Below are 6,562 nucleotides of genomic sequence, written 5' to 3'. Positions count from 1 at the left end.
TAACTTATAAAAAATACTTTTTTACCTGCAAAAAAGTCGGCAAATTGAATGGTCTGGTACATGAATTCCCTGACCATGTAATGGTCTCAAATTCTATCATTTAAATGATAGAACATGTTTGCGGCATTTGGGAACCATTTAAATGCTTATTGCCAGCAAACATTTTTTCTGCTCGAAAATTATTTTTACACTAATAGAAAAAGTTTCGTTATATTAACGAAATGTGTCGTTAAAAGTCAGCCAATGAAACAAATTCGTTAATACAACGAAATTTTTCGTTATTATAACGAATTTTCTGCAAATCAACGTAACGTTTCGTACTATTAACGAATATTTTCATTGTATTAATGAAAATGTTTCGTTATATTAATGAACATTTTTCGTTGGCTGACTTTTAATGAAATTTTCTTTGTGTGTACAACGACAAAATACATGGTTTTCGCGACAATTACATGCTCTAGATAAGTATTTTTCTGTGCGTGTAGAGAGAGTATGGAGAGACGTTTTAGAGAGAGAGAGTAAGGAGAGGCAGAAATACTCAAACTCCCATTCGTATTATTGAACATATTTCATTAATATGACGAAATATAACAATTTAAAATTTATTTTTTAACCATCCATATCATTATTTATTTTTATGTATTAATTTGTATATTTCTACACAGCAAGACAATGTCTTATAATTATAGTGCAGATTTCAATAGTTGAAATAATATCCATCTTAACTAGGATTACAATAATTCATATAATGGAAAATTTTATAAAAAATTGAGGAAAACATTTCTTTTAAATAGTAATAATTTATATAATTAATGATTTTTGAAAAGTAATATGTTATTAGTATTTATAATAATATCGTAGAAAATTTAACATTTAAATGCAAAGACGTGATAGTATGTAAAAAAGAAGTTTATGAAGGACAATATAGATGTAAATTAATTCCGATACAATTGAATTATTCGCTTTTTAAAAATAAAGGGGTTGCTGATGCTTTGTATGTTCCTTGGTAATGTGTTCCAAAGACGTATTGTACTGATAAAGAAATGCCATTCGGAAACAAGACATCGACGTCTAAATGGTATTATTTTTCTTCCTCTGCTTGATCTTGTGAATCTCAATTTGCAATACAAGTTATCCGGTGTCCGTTTTACTATACACTGAAAAAAATATTGTCGTGAGGTCAAAGATTTCATGTCTTTAAAATACGAATACAAATTTTGCTTAGCACAGAAGACGCATTTCTCTAAAATAAAGTTATTTTCCTTGTCCAAAAGTCGATAAACATTTCAATGAAGTCGTATTGTCCTTATAATTAAGTGATTTGACTTAAAAATGGGTATCTTAACATGAAAGAAAAAATTTATAGGCTAAGGTCAACTTGACTTTAATAATTCAGAAAAATTCTTTAAATTTAATGAAATTGTGAAATTGTCTTTTTGCATCTTGACTACAAAGCAAAAAATCGTTCAAATATAGGACATGTTTTTCAAAACTTTATTTTAAAGAAGTTTTTTACTTCAAACATAGCATAATTTCTACTGGAAGCCGAGTCCTAATTTGGAAAATAAAGTTGCCGTTAACTCGTTTTTAAAGGACTTTGATAGCATATGAAGAAAAAAAGCTGAGAAAGCGAAAAATTAAAATTTGCTTCCTAGAAGCAAGTACACAAAACCTAAATTTAAAAGAGAATTGTGTCTTAAAAGTATCCTTACTTGTATTCTCCGCTTCTTTGGCTCGGAATCAATACCAAATTTTTTAAAGTAAAGACAAAATCTTTGGAACCGAGTATGCTTTTTTTTCAGTGTAAGTTTCTGCAAAAATATCAAAGCCTTTGAATTGAGGAGAGTCTGAAAACTAAATCCATTGTTGTCGCCTATTCAGTCCATACACATAACGGATGATGCTATTGAAAGCAACATTTAGCCTCCGTAGACTCCCCGAGTCACAATTAGCAAAAAGTTCATAGCCATAAATCAGTCCTGGTACCAGTAAAGTTTTCGCCAAGAGAATTCGTATGTTCAGTGGCGTATAGGAATGGCTAAACCACAGCGCTCTTAACCTAGCATAAGTTTGGCCCGCAGCAGAATTGACATGATCTGTCCAACTAAGTGAACTATTGAAAATTACTCCTAAATTCTTCGCTCTGGTGACAACATCTATCTTCTGATCATTTATAATAATATCCGGCGCATGTGGATGGAAATGCTTGTTCCTGTGTATTATAAGGCATTTCGATTTCGTAGGGTTCACCAATAATCCGTTAGCCTTCGCCCAATTAAATACACGGTTAAGATCATTGTTAAGCCTCTCTACAGTGTCCCTGATACTGCCAACATTGCCGCTCAGGAAAACCTGGACGTCATCAGCATACATGACAGTCTTGAAATGCTCTAATTGTTGGGGGAGATCGTTGGCATATAGTGAGAATAATAACGGACCTATAATGGACCCCTGTGACACACCCTTATATACAGGTAGAGGTCCCGATCTATCGCCTCCACTATAAACTGTTTGAATCCTGTCCTTAAGGTACGACGTAATCAGGTCCAATGCGGTTGATGTGAATTTAAAGAAACGTCTCAATTTCATGGCCAGATTTTGATGATCAACAGAATCAAACGCTTTTGAGTGGTCCAAAAGTACAAGAAATCCAACTTTGTTGTCATTAATATCTCCTCTCGACGATTCTGAAACCTCCGCCAGGGCAGTGATGCAACTATGGTCCGGGCGAAACACAGACTGAGTATAGATATGGGACGGAAATCCAAATTAGATTTACACTGGTAGAAAAAGTTTCGTTAATACGATGAATTTCTACGTTGTATTAACGAAATTCTTCATTAAAAGTCAGCCAACGTAGCATTTCGTTATAACAACGTATTTTTACGTTATATTTACGAAACCCTTTATGGAGTACATTTCGTAGTATTAACGAATAATTACGTTGCTGTTACGTAGCCTTTTCGTTGTATTAACGAATATTATTCGTGGTATGAATGAAATTTATTCGTTGTATCGATGCAGCTTATACGTTGTATGAACGAAAATCATTCATTGTATGAACCCATTTTTTTTTCATTGTATGAATGAAAGGCGAACGTTGTATAAATGAACTCAAACGTTATATTAATGAATCCCAACCAATTATTGCATTTGAATGTAGTCATTGGTAGTGTATTATTTTTTGTTAAGATCATTGAAATTGGATTTAAATACTCGTACAGTAGGAAATAATATTTATTGATAAATTAAGTAATTGAATAATCATATAGTGTGACTTACACTTAAGAAAAAAAGCCTCTAATTTCTAAGACCAAAAAATGATAATCGTATCGCCGTGTCCATTTATCCAATTTATTTTTGCAACCAAGGTTCATTACGGTAATTGTTCCGCCTTCTTCATCTGAAAGTTCACTTCCCCGTGGCATTTTCACTAAAGATTAAAAATGTACACTAAATTTCTTGCGAATATACAAAAAACACCAATTTAACTCACCCACCATCTATGTTTATTATTCACAACGAAACTGTAATGAGCCTGTGCACTCTTCAGCGAAAATGTAAATGTTGTTAAGGTTTGTCCATCAGACAAGTTTTCTGTTGAACTTTTTACCGTTTGTTTTTCAAGCGCACACGCAAACATGTGCTTATTGCCATGCTTAGATGTGTATGTACAAATTACATAGACGCTACAGACGAATTAGAGAGAGTATGGAGAGACGTTTTAGAGAGAGAGAGTACGGAGAGGCAGAAATACTCAAACTCCCATTCGTATTATTAATGAACATATTTCATTAATATGACGAAATATAACAATTTAAAATTTATTTTTTAACGATCCATATCATTATATTAACGATCGCTGTCGTTTTATAAATGAAATTTTCAATTCCAGTTTCGAAGTATATAAAACGACTGTTTTAAGGGCTAAAAGTTTCCAAAAGTTACTCTCTATGTGCAAATGATTCTAATAATTTCATCTTGGAAAATTTTTTTATTCTAATTCTTGAAAAAATTACAAAGTTAATATTCGTAATGTTAACGAAACGTGTTTCATTAATATAACGAAAAACCAAAACACGAAATTGTCTTTTAACGATCGATTTCGTTGTATTAACGATCACTTTCGTTCTTATAACGAAAAATTTCGTAATATTAACGAAAAATAATCAACGAAGCCCGTTCGTTAATAGTACGAAACATTTTTCTACCAGTGTACAGTAGTTCATTCTTTTGCGTTAGTTCATAGTGAACTTATGTGTACGTTCATTAAACTTTATACCAACGTTTAGTTCATAAAATGTTTGAGACATACTTAAAAAGAGGAAAATTGCATAGGGCTGTGGAAAATGTCGAAAGAAAATTAAAATTAGCGTTAGTTTAAGTACGGAATTTTTTTCGGTGTAGTTTTCCCTAAAGAAGGCTATTAAGTTCGAGTTTAGCAGTTAAAATAAAAAACGAATCAGTAATACCAGAATAAATTATATGTATTTGACACATTTTAATATAACTTGAAAGGGAAGTGATGTATCAACTCAAAAATTTGAAACCAAAATAAAAGTGTAGATAAGATATGCTTGGGGTAGAAAATAATAAGTTTGCGGAGTACAAGCAATTGGTTGTTTGCACAAATTCTGAAAGTATTATGCTTGAAACCGTTTGGGAGCCGTTTTTTGGAGTGTATATATTTTAAATTTAACGTAAGGAAATGAAATTTTGTACGATAAAATAAGTGATTTTTGACTAAATTTATTTCAATTCATTTGTGAACTATTTCGATTGACAAAATATTCATGAAAAATTTATATCTGGAGATTTTCTTTGTTGCTTTTAATTTGAATCCAGTTTTATGTATTTTCTGTCCTTGAAAGGTTTATGTATATGTAATTATTACTCTTAAGTTATAAAGGTTACATTTATAAATATATTTAAGTATTTACAAACAAACATATATACCCTAATGGCACTGTGTAAATTAGATTTTGTTCCGGTTCATTCCGGTAAATAATTGTTTAAAGTCGGTGGGTTTTTTTTCAAATTTCTTTGATAAGCGTATATAGTTCTATTCTAGGAAGATACACGATTTTAAGTTATTTATAAAAATATATATTTCACATAGAATATATTCATAGAAAAACTTAATATTTAATTTCTTTTATTAATTGAACATGATTAATTACAGCCATTTTTCTGTGATACACTAATAGAAACAGTTTCGTTATATTAACGAAATGTGTCGTTAAAAGTCAGCCAATGAAACAATTTCGTTAATACAACGAAATTTTTCGTTATTATAACGAATTTTCTGTAAATCAACGTAACGTTTCGTACTATTAACGAATATTTTCATTCTATTAATGAAATTGTTTCGTTATATCAATGAAAATTTTTCGTTGGCTGAATTTTAATGAAATTTTCTTTGTGTGTAGGTTAGGTTGGGTGGCAGCGCAATGTACTAGAAAAAAAAAGAAATCAGAAATAACCAAAATAACTCTTGAGATATTAGGTAGGAAAATTAATTTCTGATTTCGGTACGAAAAATAAGAAGTAAAATACCAGCTGTAATGGGTTACAGTTTGGAATTCAATTTGATTTAGAAATAAGGCTAAGATTGATTGCTTGGGAAAATTTATATTAATTTACAAAAATTGTCATTGTGTGTTAATTTATTTTTTTTGCCAAGTGTGTGACAAAATTATCTCGAGGGCAATAGGCGCAAATTTCCTCCGCGCTAATAACCGTGTGGAAAAAAGATTTTCTTTATTGTTTCCACAGTTGAATACAAAATGCATTTTGGTATTATTTAATGATTTAATACATTGAATAAATAATAATTGCATTAATATTTTTGTTCATATAATGTTCATTCGTGTATTAACAATTTAATCTCATTCCAAAGAAAAGCCAACTATAATCGGAGGAACAATAATAAATTATTTCATCTAAAAATGGGCGATTAAACATAAAAAATATATTTGATTATAAATCAAATATATGATTTCAGCGGGAAATTTTAATTTATTTTTTATTTGACCCCATTAAATATATTGGTTATTTGATCGCAAATTTCAGTTAATCTTTTAATCGAGACAATTAATTTTTTATTTGAGCTTATCCTTCATGCAATTAATTTGTGATTGACTCAATTAAAAAATTAATAACACTAGTTTACAAAAAAAAATTTTCATGTACACTTGATGAGAGAAAACTTTTCTTATGTATTTTGATCTGCTGAATTCGAAAAAAAAATTAAAGAATTTTTTATGGAACAGTTCTTGAGATATCCCGTTATTTTCGTTTTTTGCTCTTTTTTCACTAAACAAATTATATCTCCGATTATATCGTTACTTAAATGAAAGGTACTAAGATGAAGAATAATCGTTTATAATTGAATCTGTGCACTGAAAAAAAGCATGCCCGGTTCCAAAGATTTTGTCTTTACTTTAAAATTTTGGTATTGATTCCGAGCCAAAGAATCGGAGAATACAAGTAAGGATACTTTTAAGACACAATTCTCTTTTAAATTTGGGTTTTGTGTACTTGCTTCTACACCCAGAAAAAG

The sequence above is a fragment of the Haematobia irritans genome, chromosome 5 (assembly GCF_050003625.1).
Source record: "Haematobia irritans isolate KBUSLIRL chromosome 5, ASM5000362v1, whole genome shotgun sequence".
Taxonomy (NCBI): Eukaryota; Metazoa; Arthropoda; class Insecta; order Diptera; family Muscidae; genus Haematobia; species Haematobia irritans.
Note: the sequence above shows the minus strand (reverse complement) of the source record.